We start from the raw sequence: 12,718 nt of genomic DNA, 5'->3' as shown, positions 1-12,718 counted from the left end.
CAGGTGAACCAGAAAAAAATACAGTCAACTATTATGGAAGAAAAATGAATAAATTCATATTTTATATATAGATTGCTCAGGAAGAAAGCAAACAAAATGACAATTCCACATGTTGAATGTAACGGACTCTTAGATTTCTAAAAATAGCATTTGATATGCATATAAAACAATAGAAAGGAGATTATTATGGACTTCAATAAAATCAGTCATTAACATGGCAGACTTGTGACAGTTTCATGAAGACACTGGAGATTATTTTTTTTCAACTGAAAGACAATTGTGGGCTTCAATGTAAACATATATGTGAAGGTTATTTCCTCCATTTTTACCTGTGCAATGAAAATATGCATTACATGCTCTATTTATAAACAAAAGTATAGGTATCTTAAAGTGAATAGACACTATTTCTACATATTTTTAGGAATAAGAAGGCACCACTGATTTGATATCTTGTCATCACTGATAGTTGATTTTGAGTTGTTTATCTCAGCATTTGTTCTTATTAATTTTTTTCTGGGTGATATAACCTAAAACCATTATTGTGGCTTATGGACCACAAATAAGACAAATCTATAATAGTATTTCATCATAGAGAGATCCTTCACAATCTAGGTTAACAATACAGATTCTTTTTCCACCTGTACCTGGAATCTATTTTGCAAAACAACATTGTTTATATCCTCATAGCTCAATTCTATGGAAAAGTCTTTGCCAAATTTTCAAAGTAGTACAGCAGAGAACCAAGATTTATCAAAATTCACCTGGCTTGAATGTTTTTCATATTGTATCAAAATAGTCAATCACATTGTGAGCTGTGCCTATGCAGAAACAGGTGGCAATATTGTGCCATCTCTTGCATTATGAATAAATCTCCTGAAAATCTCCTACTGTCAAAATTTAGAACCAGGAGGAAGACTATGGGGGTCAATATCAGGGAAAAAATGGGTGACATCTGATCTTTTGATCTCCCATTATTGCTAAACAGATATATCCAGGAATAAAATGTATGTTTATTAATTTTATAACATCTGTTCAGAACAAGGTTGGGATAAAAGAGCCTAAAACAACAACAACAACAACAACGACAACAAAAAAACAAACAAAAAAATTAATTCCTATCTTTAACAAGCATCACCTACCATGGCTAATTCCCAGTCCAGATTTCCTAGTCTAGCTACAGATACCAGAATAAGTTCTTTAGTAGGATCCCATCTGTCTTTTAGAAAAACTCAAAATTTCTTTAATGATTAGCCCAAAAGCCAGGCAGAGAACTGCACTTGTACTTTTCTTACTCTCACGGAGGTTGCCCAAGCCTCCCTTGCAGCCCTTGTGTAGCTTAGAAAGGGTCAGTGGGAGGCAACAGCGTTGCTAGATTGCCTGCTTCGCCCCAGGCATCTCAGCCTTGCTGCTCCTAGCTACTGAAAGCGCTGTGTCGGCTGGTTTCCTCCAGATGGCGCTCGTCGCAGACATGCCCTGAACAGGTTGCCCACCCCGCCCCCACCAACCTCAGGGTTCCAAACGCACTGGGGTCCCACTGGTTTTCAGCTACTGAGCTTGTATGGCCTTCAAGGAGTGATTGAAGTTGCTTTCAAGAATATAGATTAACAATAAAGTGCTTAAATGTATATTTTCATGATAATTAACAAATTTGCATGAATGTAAGACAAAAAAATCTTGCAAATTGTCAAGCTAATATTGAGTGTTATCTTTGTAGTTTATGGAGTTTGATGTCAATATCTTACCAAATTATCTATTCTCTGACACTGTCTGCACCTGGGCATCAGAGATATATGTAAATTGGCAGGTCTGCAGTATAAATTGGTTGGCTAGCTGGGATAAGATTTATTCCCAAGTATTTTAAAAATAGTTTTTGTTGTAAATGAATACATTTAAGGTATTTGTATGTGGTGTTGAAGATCAAATCCAGTGCCTCATGCATGCTAGGTGAGCGCTCCACTACTGAGCTACTAACCCCAGTTTGTTTACGTTGATGCAGCAGGAATAGGAGCCGTTTATTGTAGGATTTGTAGGATCTGAGCGATATTTATACATTTTATATAGCTTAACTAATTAGCATAAAATAGATACAGCAGTCAACCAATAAGGAATCTCCACACTTAATGGCCTGCTTTTGTTACTTCACAAACCACTCCCTCTGGCATTTGGCCAGGTGCCATCCAGACTTGTTTACAGACTCTAACATTTCTCTGGCAAAATAACAGGTGCCAATCTGACTTGTTTACAGACCTTAACAGAATGAGATACTTTTCCTGATTTCTCTCTCTGCAGATGCATTACTGGAGAAGAGGAAAGCAATTAATTTATGTAAGTTGACCTTTTATCCTGTTACTTTGTTGAATTTGTTTTTCAACTTTAGAAGTTTTCTGGTGGAGTTTTCTTGGGACTTCTAAATATAGTATCTTATCAACAGCAAACAGAGATGACTTGTTTTCCTATTTGTATCCCTTTAATTTCCTTCTTTTTCCTGATTGTTCTGGTGAGAGTTTCAAGGACTATAGTGTATAGTAGTGGTGAAAGTGGATACCCTGTCTTGTTATTGATTTTAGAGGAAATGTTTTCAGCTTTTATCCCTAAGTATGATGAAGGCCTTGAATTTGTCATATATAGCCTTTCCAGTATTGTAATAAGTTCTTTCCATCCCTAGTGTAAACACTAGGGTTTCTCCAGTGTTTTCAACATGAATGGGTGATGGACTTTTTTGTATAGTTTTCTTGCACCACTTGGGATAATCACATGATTCTTATACTTAATAATCACATAATTCATGTGGTGAATGGCATTTATTGATTTGCATATGTTGAACCACCCTTACATTCCTGGGATAAAATATACTTGATCATGTAGTACTATCTTCCTAAATTATTTTAAATGTGGCATGGCAGCTTGTTATTTTGGATTTTCACGTCAATTTTCATCAGGAATATCAGTCTGATGTGTCTTTGTCTGGATTTGGTTTCAGGGTGACACTGGGTTATAGAGTGAATTTGACAGTGTTCCTTCCTTTTCTATTTCATGGAAAATTTTGAGGAGAAATGGCATTAGTTCTTTTGTAAAAGTCTCACAGAACTCAGCTGAGAATCCACCTGGTCCTAGGTTTTCTTTGTTAGAAGGCTTTAATTGCTGCTTCAATTATATTGTTTGATCTTGGTCTGTTCAAATTTTCTAGATACTCATGATTCATTTTGGGTCAGTCATATGTGTCTCAGCATTTGGCTATATATTCTAGATTTTCTAATTTATTGATATAAGTTTTCACAACAGTTTCTAATGATCCTCTGAATTTCAGAATTGTCTGTGGTGATATCTCCTTTTTCATCTATGGTTTTGTTGATTTGACTCTTCTTTCTCTTTCTTTTAGTTAATTAGGCTAAGAGTTTATCAGTCTTGTTTATCTTTCAAAAGGACCAAAAATCTCATTGATCTTTGGTAGTTTTACACTTTCATTAATTCTATTATGAAGACAGTGTTACTATAAGTATCAGGAAGAATAAAGAGATTCTTGGCCACCAATATCCCACATTAGGAAATGTACATCGTTAATCACTATCTCTTCTACCTTACTTCCTACTGTAGAGGATATATGTACAATTCTATTCATATAAAATTATTAAAGGTGGATATCACTATTGAAGTATGCTTTCCCCCTTCATATCAATGTAAACCCTTACATTCCACTATTTTTATTATTTTTAAAAGTCTGCTTTATTTTTTTTTCATTTTTTTCAGTTTGTCTACCAGATATTTCCCCAGGAAATAGATGAGAATTAGCAATTAAAAATCAAGAAGTCACTGAATACCATGCTGAAAAGATGATATTTAAGCAAACTTTGAATGTTAAATTTTTAAAAAAATGGCAAACACTTACTTGAGTTGTACCAACTCTTGTTTCCTTTTTCTACACTTTTTGAGTTAAAATGTGTCAGATATTGTTAAATAACTCTTATGGCTTCTGTGGTCTTCTTCTTATGCAATGTGACCAAGTGACTATTATACTTCTTATGCAGTGTGACCATTTTAAAGCTAAACTTTTCCTGTAACCATATTTTGACTCCACAGCCAAAAAGAGAAGAAGTGAAATGGAAGCTCAGACAATAGAAAATGGAGATTGAAAACTGGCACTAGTCTTCCATATTTATCATATAAACTAAAAAATATTTATCTGAAGGAAATTGATTAGATATTTGCCCTCCACGTCTTTAATCACACACAAAAAAGACTTTCCCTTGACATGGAGCAGAGCTAAAGAAATTATAAAAATATTGAAAAACTAACATGCTTTTGTCAGTAAGAGCATATTTTCTATGATGTCTTCAAATGTTTCAAGAAACTATGGTTTTCATTAATATTGTGAGAGTTAAGTACCTTTTTTAATGTACTATAATTTTCTTCTTGAAAAATTTTAAGGAGAACCTATAATTTTGAAATTGAAAATAGAAAAGTTTTATAGATGCTAGTTTCCCCTGCATTGTCCAGACCTACAGTGATAATTTTGTTACCCTGATTACTGAATAGCCTCCATATCCTGGTTTAGAGACTTCCCATCTTGTGCAGTTGACCCCCTCCAGCTACTTGGGCCACATGGCCTGGCCTCCCCTGTCTTAGGCTAAAAAATACAGAGAAGAATTTGAGCATCTGCTTCTGCTGCTGTTGCCATTCTCACACTGGTCACTGGTCCTCTTCCAGGGAACCAAGGGCCGGCTAACACCCAGGGCACTCTGCTCTGAGCAAGGCCCCATTGCTGCTGCCACCTGATCCTGGACATTGCCACCACTTTACCATGAGTTTCGTGGGCCCCAGTCCTCCCCTAGCTCCTTTGGGTGACTGAAGTCTGAATTTTCTCCTGTTCCTAAGGTTTGGGAAATTTTCTGAGGATTTCATTGAAAATATTGTGCACTCCTTTAGTTTGTATTTTGAAAACACCAATGATTCTTAGATTTGTTCTCTTAATGTTGTCCCAGATTTCTTCAATATTCTGGTCAGGGATACTTAACATCTTTTCTTTATTTTTGACTCTATGTTCAGTGTTATATACTTTGTCTTCAAAGCCTGACATTCTGCCTTCAAAAATAATTTATTGAGTCTTTAATTTCCAGGATTTCCATTGGTTCTTTTTAAGAATCTCTCTTTTTATTGAAATGATCATTCACTTCCTGTATTTTATCTCTAGTTCATTCCTTAAATTTTTTAGGTCACTGAACATTTTAACTACAAACTTTCTAAATTCTTTCTTCATTTCCTTAACTGTGATGTCAATGGGATCAGTTGTTGATCAGTGTTGTCGGCTATTTGGAGATTGTTTGATACTTTACTTTTTCACTTATATGTCTATTCATGTGCTGGGATGATTATTGCTTCTACTTTTATACAAGGGACTATATCATGAGCTGCTTTCTCTTAAGAGAACCTGGTTGGGGGAATATCCAGTTGTTCATACTTACTACACTCAATGTGTGTTCTCTTCTCTTCTCAGCATCAGTAGCACATGAGAGAGTGGTATAAACACTAAACCCTGTTTATACAAGCACTTCACAACAAACCATATACTAATAAGAAACAAAAACTAGTTAAAACTGTTTTTCACAGTTTCTCTAACCCCAAGTATAAAATCAGAGTAATGATCTGGAATTTGTGGAGAAATTAATTACTAAAGATTGCAACTTTACTATTATATTACATAGTGAAGAAGAGAGAAGCAGAGATAAATTGCAGGGGGGGAGGCAGGGGAGAAAAGATAGAAAAATATCAACCAAGGGGAAAAAAACATGCTGGTTGCCATTCTCCTAGCCAAAAAGATGCTGATCTCACCCACTGTTCTCTGAAGATTAGACCCCAGGATAACTACTCAGAAGTATTCTTTATAAAAATGTATCTACCTTGCTTCAGACGGTAATACACATTTATATGACCTCTGTTTCAGAATACTGTTATGCAAAAAATCTATCATGAATATTTCTTATAAGAGCCTGTTGCACTGGAACGAAGAGCACCTGGGTCATGCAGGTGTCCTCCTACCTGCATGTGCTTCAATCTCCTGATAATCCCAATGACCTCCAGGCCCTCCTGAACACAGAGTCCATCTAAGAAGTCACAGTCTGGGCAGCATCTGTCAACAGAAGCTAGGAGACCACTCCATGAAGAAGCATCCTAGGGGCTGAGGGTGAGTGTGAAGGGCTGTCCCTCCTCTCCCTGTCCCCTGTGGATAAGTGCTGCTTATAAAAAATCTCCTCCAGAATCAGCCTGGAGCTAAGGATAATTTGCATGATGGACAGCAATCTCTTAGATTGGAACAAGAGAAGACTTGAGAAGCCAGCCCAGCGAAGTCCTCAGGATGCAGACTCAGGGGAACCTCCACCATGGTCTGCACGCCCCTGCTTCTCGGGCTTCTCTGTTACTGCACAAGTTCTTCCTCAAGGGACCGACCCATGGAGCCCAGGGTTCTGGGATCAACCTGGAGCTGGCTCTCAGCTCAGCATGGCTCTGCCTTTGGGGGGCAGGATCCTCGGGATTTTAGCCCCACACTTGCTTACTGGTTGCGGTGAGTCTGAGGGGCTATAGCTGCAGGAGAGAGGAGCTGCTGCTCACATGCTCAATGACACCACTCTCCAGTCAGCCCATGGGACACTGGACTTACCCTGAAGGGAGGGGGCTACCAGAAAGCCAAGAGCATCCTTGAAGTGAGTGTAGACCAGGCAGGCAGAAAATCCTTTGGAAGTCTTTCTCAATGTTAATCCCACCTCTCCTTTTCTCTCTCTGGAGTCACCTTGGCCTCCTCTGACCTGACTCAGCCATCCTCAGTACCTGGCCATCAGTAAGACAGCTAGTAACACTGCTCTAAAGGCACATTGGGGCATAAGTATGGACATTAGTACCAGCAGAAGCCATTCTAGGATCCTTTACTTGTCAATTATGATGATAGCAAATGACATATACTATCTTTGGTCTGATTTCAGGTTTCAACATGGAAAACCTGACACCCTGACCACCAGCAGGACTCAGGTCACAGATGAGGCTACTTCTATACCACAGTACATGGCAGTGGGAGCAGCTGGCAGTGACTCATGGTGACACAGAAGGGTATGTGGGACAGGAAACACCTGCCCAGTGTTATTCTGTGTACCACCCACTGAGCCACAGGCATGACCTTGGTCTCCATTCACTCAGCTGGTTTCCCACTACATCCAAGCTATGGAATAAGCATGGAGATACTGACTGGAAATTGGGTTATCTCATTGGATTTGTTAAAGCCAGGTGAGGTGGTGCATGCCTATAACCCCAGTAACCCAAGAGACTGACGCACACGGATTCCAAGTTTAAAGCCATCCTCAGTAATTTAGGGAGGCCCTAAGCAACTTATAAAGACCATATTTCTAAATGAAAATATAAAAGAAGGGCTGAATTTGTTGCTCAGGGGTGAAACAGCCCTGGGTTCAAAGTGCAGTACCAAAAGTAAAAGAAAAGAATAATAATTTTTTGGATTTTAAATTGAAAGTCATATCACTTCCATCCATAACCATGAAGCAAATAGTACACAGTTTTCTGGATGAACAGTGTCTCTAGAGAACCTGGTTTCTGCATTAGACACTCACACTCTCTTCCCTGCATTTGAACAGAGTGTGTCAGGAAAAGGACCTCCTTTGACAGGTTGGCCTTGGCAGAGAAAACAAAAGATTGTGAGCCTGTAGGATGGCATGGACAGCATGACACATGCTGACCTGACCAAAGCAGTTCTCAGTGTCTGAGGACAAGGTTGTCCAACAGCTCATACAATGAAGAAGTGTGCACATGGGACTTAGGTGAGAGCAAGGACCTCCATATTCTTACACCCAAGAAGAAATGCTCACATGCCTCCTAAATCAGATCAAAACTAAACATTGTGTAGCACAAAAGCAAGTCCATGTTTGTCCTTGTGGAGATACATTCTGGGACAGGGATTCAGATTATTTCATAGTGTACTCCCCTAGGAGGAGGGAAAAATGGCACCAAATAAAGCAAAGACAGGTCCATGAAAGAGATCAAGAAACCAGAATGTGTGAATGATCATGGGATTCAGCCCTAATCTATGGCTAGTCTTTCAATGCTATTAAATTTTTAAAAATTGGTTCCAATTAGTTTTGCATAACAGGAGAATACATTTTGACACTTTGTACACAAATGGAGCACAACTTCTCATTCCTCTGGATATACCTGGTGCAGAGACTCACCAGAAACAAAATCATTAATGTTTACAAGGTAATAATGTCTGTCTTATTCCACCATCCTTCCCAGCTCCACATCTCCTCCACTCTCCTCTGCCCAATCCAAAGTTACTTCATTCTTTCCTCCCACTCCCCCTTAAGAGATCAGCATCCACTTATCAGAGAAAACATTTGGCCTTTGTTCTTCTATTCAACATAGTTCTTGAAACACTGGGCAGAGCAATTAGACAGATGGAAGAAATTAAAGGGATATGTATATGAAAAGAAGAACTTAAATTAGTACTATTAGCTGACGATATGATCCTATACCTAGAAGACCCAAAAAGCTCCATGAGAAAAATTCTAGAACTAGTAAATGAATTCAGCAAAGTAGCAGAATATAAAATAAACACCCATAAGTCAAAGGCACTTCTGTATACCAGTGACAAATCCTCTGAGATTGAAATGAGGAAAACTACCCTATTTGCATAAACTTCAAAGTAAAATAATTGGGAATCAAAGAAAAAAGTAAAAGACCTATACAATGAAAACTACAGAACCCTAAAGAAAGAAATCATAGAAGACCTTAGAATACAGAAATATCTACCTTGCTCTTGGACAGAAAGAATTAACATTATCAAAAACGATTGCCTTATTTTGCTTAGTATGATATTCTTCAGCTCCATCCATTTTCAGGCAAATGCCATAATTTCATTCTTCTCTAATGCTGAGTAATATTGCATTGCGTATATATGCTATATCTTTTTTATCGATCAATTGTTGAAGGGAACCTAGGTTGATTCCATAGTTTTGCTATTGTGAATTGACCTGATATAAACTGGTGAGGCTGCATTACTGAAGTATGCTGATTTTATGTCCTTTTGTATAAACCAAGGAGTAAGAAAGCTAGGTTAAATGGTAGTTCCATTTCAAGTTTTCTGAGGAATCTCCATACATCTTTCCATAATGGTTGCACCTAATGAACTAAAAAAAACTTAACACAAAACCAAAAACAAAACAAAACAAACAAACAAAACCAAATAACCCAACAACAAATAGCTAAAGAACTAGACACGTCACAGAAGAAGAAATACAATTGATTAAAAATATATGAAAAAAATCCAATGTCTCTAGTAATTAAAGAAATGTAAATCAAACATTCTAAGATTTCTTCTCACTCCAGTCAGAATGGCAATCATGGAGAATATAAGAAACAATAATTGTTGGTGAGGATATGAGGGGAAAAGATATGATGATCAGTTTTTAATAATAAAACAACTTGCGTGGGTGAAAATTGAGAGCTCAATGCAGCCAACTGTTTCTCTGGACAACTGTTTTTCAAGAATGTCCCGAAGTAAAGATTTACTTAGGTAGTATTTTCTCCTGCATCCTCCTGAACACAAGTGTCTGGCTGACAGAGATGGCCTCAGTCCTCAGCACCAAACACACTCACTATGGGATGTCAGTGATCATGAGACAGGGAGGAGGATGTGAGGTTTCCACAGTGAAACAGACACATAATCATGAGCAAGGCTGAGAGGGGCTGGGTCAGCCATCCCAGTCCTGCAGGTTTTATCCACATTTGGATGAAAAGGGCATTGTGAAGGAGCCCCCAGTGGACTGCTGGTGTGGGGTACAGACTGGATGAATGGCTGCCTGAGCTGAGTATGATCCTCCCTGCTGGAGCTCCTTGTCTGGAGCATGTTCAGGCTCTTTCCACCCTCTGCAGGGCCTCTCCTCTCCCACCACTCTCACCCCTTTCTGCACCTCATGGGTCTCCACTCCATGGCGTCCTGTCTCAAGCCCTCCCCTCTGTACACCCAGGCCTCTCCCTCTACTCCTTGCCAGACCCTGCAGAGGAGACTAGGCCCAGAGATATGGCCAGAAGATTCTCTGAATCCTGCTGCAGGCCAGCCATAGGGGCAGCACAGCAAACAGCCCCAGTGGTTCTCAGCCTCCTCCAGAGTCAGGTAGATAACCGGGGACTGGCCTGAGCACCCTGGTGGACATCTCCTATGCCCTAGATTAACCTATCAGGACCTCCAAGTTGGCCCCAGGACCAGCAGAGGTTGGTGGATGCCTGCTGCTTTAAATACCTTACTTCTCCTGCTCAAATATCTACACACCTAAAGATGCGTGGTCACCAAATTGATACTGTCTGGCTCCATCCTCATCCTTCATGGGAAATGAACAATTTACTATACAAATGAAAACTAAGATCACAGTGTAAACATTGGGAAATGAGTATCATTCATTCATTCACTGAAATGCTTGTAAAGAGCTTTAAGTTTCACAATGACTAACCAATATGAAACACTTGCAGTACTAAAAGAGAGAAACTGAAGTTTGTGGATAACGTGCAAGTGGTGGCCAGGCAGGGGGATCAGCAGGGGAGTCAGGTCTGTCAGCTGCAGGATCAGGTGGAGGAGTGAGGAGTGCGAGGCGGCTTGCTGGGCTTTGGCCTCTGAGCTTTAATGGCTGTGTGAGGAGCATGATGATGCTACCTCTCAGGTGAGCTTCACTCAGGTTGCCTTGCAGCAGGTGATGGATGAGTGTGAAGTGCTCTGTGGGAGGCTACTTCAGGCTGACAGGTCAGCATTGGTAGGTCAGCATTGCACCCAAAGGTTGTACCTGTTATGGGAGCCCAACAGCATGGTGCTGTGGCATGGCTCCTGGAAGGAGAGGAGCAGGCAGAGGTGGTGGCACCTGGAGCACAAGGCATGCCACATTTGGAGGCCCAGATGCCAGCCCCAGCACCTTTGCTTTGTGTGCCAGGACACCCATGTCCTTGGTCCCAGGCAATGCAACCCCATGTGCAAATGCCTGTGCCCCATCCAGTGCCAATCCCAGTGGGATTCCCATACTCCTCTACAAGCCTCTGTAATAATGAAATCAGGATCAGCAGGAGCAACAGCCATAGCAGTGGCAGCAGTTGCACCCCAAGTGCTTCCTGTAGTGATCTATCCACCTGGCTTGTGGGCTTCAGTGGGGTTCCAGGAGGGAATAGCTCCTCAATGTGTCCAGAGATGCTGGTGTGACCAGAGTTTCCTGAGTTGCTGGGGCCAGGATAAATATCCTGAGAACCTCCCAGGTTGATGCAACTTGGGAAATAAAAAAAATCCCCAAGCAAAAAGAAGGTCCTGAAGATCCCCCAGAGAATGACTTCCCTGAGGGAAAGCATAAGCCAAAGCCAGAAAGAGGGTCAGGAGAGGCCCCAGGGGAGAGACCCCATGTGGGAGAGCATTAGTCTTAGCCTGGTGCTTTTAATAAAAAAAGAATGTCATTGGGATTTTAATAGGAATTGCATTAAATCTTTGTAAATGTTTTGGTAGTATGACCATTTTGGCTGTATTAATTCTGCCTATCCAAGAGCATGAGAAATCTTTCCATCTTCTAAGATCTTTTTCAGTTACTTTCTTTGGTATTGTTTAGTTTTCATTGTAGAGGTCTTTCACCTCTTTTGTTAGATTGATTCCCAAGTTTTTTTTTTGTTGTTATTGTTTGTTTGTTTGTTGTGTTTTACTTTGTGTTGAGGCTAGAGTGAATGGGGAGGTTTTCCTAATTTCTCTTGCTGTAGATTCATTGCTTATGTATAGAAATGCATCTGTTTCATGGGTATTGATTTTATATCCTAATTTTCTGAATGCATGTATTGGTTCTAGATGTTTTCTGGGGGATTTTTTTTTTGGATCTTCTAAATATAGAAGTATGTCATTAGCAAATAGTGAAAATTTGAGTTCTTTTTCTATTCATATCCCTTTAATTTCTTTCATCGGTCTGATTCCTCTGACTGGAGTTTAAGGACTATATTGAATAGAAGGGATGAACGAGGACATCCCTGTCTTGCTTGAGTTTCGTTAGAGAAAATGCTTTCTGTTTTTCTCATTTAGAATGATGTTGGCCTTGGGATTAGCATAGATAGCTTTGACAATGTGGAGGTTTTGCATACCTTGTTTGTTTAGACCTCATCATGGGCATCTTCAAGCATGACTTCTTGTGGTATGAGATGACAGGGTCAGGTGATAAGCAAAAAAAAAATGGATTTATCATCAGGAGTCATGGAAGAAGAAGATTAATTCAAATGACTGGATTAAATCCTAATGAATAGAAAACAGTTTTGTTTTCAAATTTCAAATAAGGGGGATGTAATCTTGAAATCCCACTGGAAAATCTCTCCAATTATTAAAATACAATGCTTTGTGTATATTTTCATTCTGAATCAAAAAGAAGTCTTAAATTTTTCTATCTAAAAATGTCTGGAGATTCAGAAATATTGAGATATCTGTAGGTTTGGCATTCAAGCCAGAAATGGAATCTATTTTGATTCTCAAAATTATAGCTATGCCTCCCTTTCAACCCATAATTATATGATCAAAATATTTGAAGGGCAAAATCCTTTTTCCTGATTTAACATATTTTCATAAATATAGAATATTAATGTGTGGGTCTAAGTTTCAATTTTTAAAGCAATAATCACACACTCTCCAATAACACACTTGGACATGAAAATACACTTACTAAGA

The 12,718-nt window shown here is 39.3% G+C and overlaps 1 pseudogene; it reads right to left on the bottom strand.

Moving 5' to 3' along the window:
• Positions 1 to 570: 570 nt before the first annotated feature.
• Positions 571 to 4,757, bottom strand: LOC143399287 (carnosine N-methyltransferase-like; annotated as a pseudogene).
• Between the last annotated feature and the right edge of the window lie 7,961 nt (positions 4,758 to 12,718).

This window comes from Callospermophilus lateralis, chromosome 1 (genome assembly GCF_048772815.1).
Source record: "Callospermophilus lateralis isolate mCalLat2 chromosome 1, mCalLat2.hap1, whole genome shotgun sequence".
In the NCBI taxonomy this organism is placed as follows: domain Eukaryota; kingdom Metazoa; phylum Chordata; class Mammalia; order Rodentia; family Sciuridae; genus Callospermophilus; species Callospermophilus lateralis.
The sequence above is the reverse complement of the archived record's forward strand: the minus strand, read 5'-3'. Positions and strand labels throughout refer to the sequence as shown.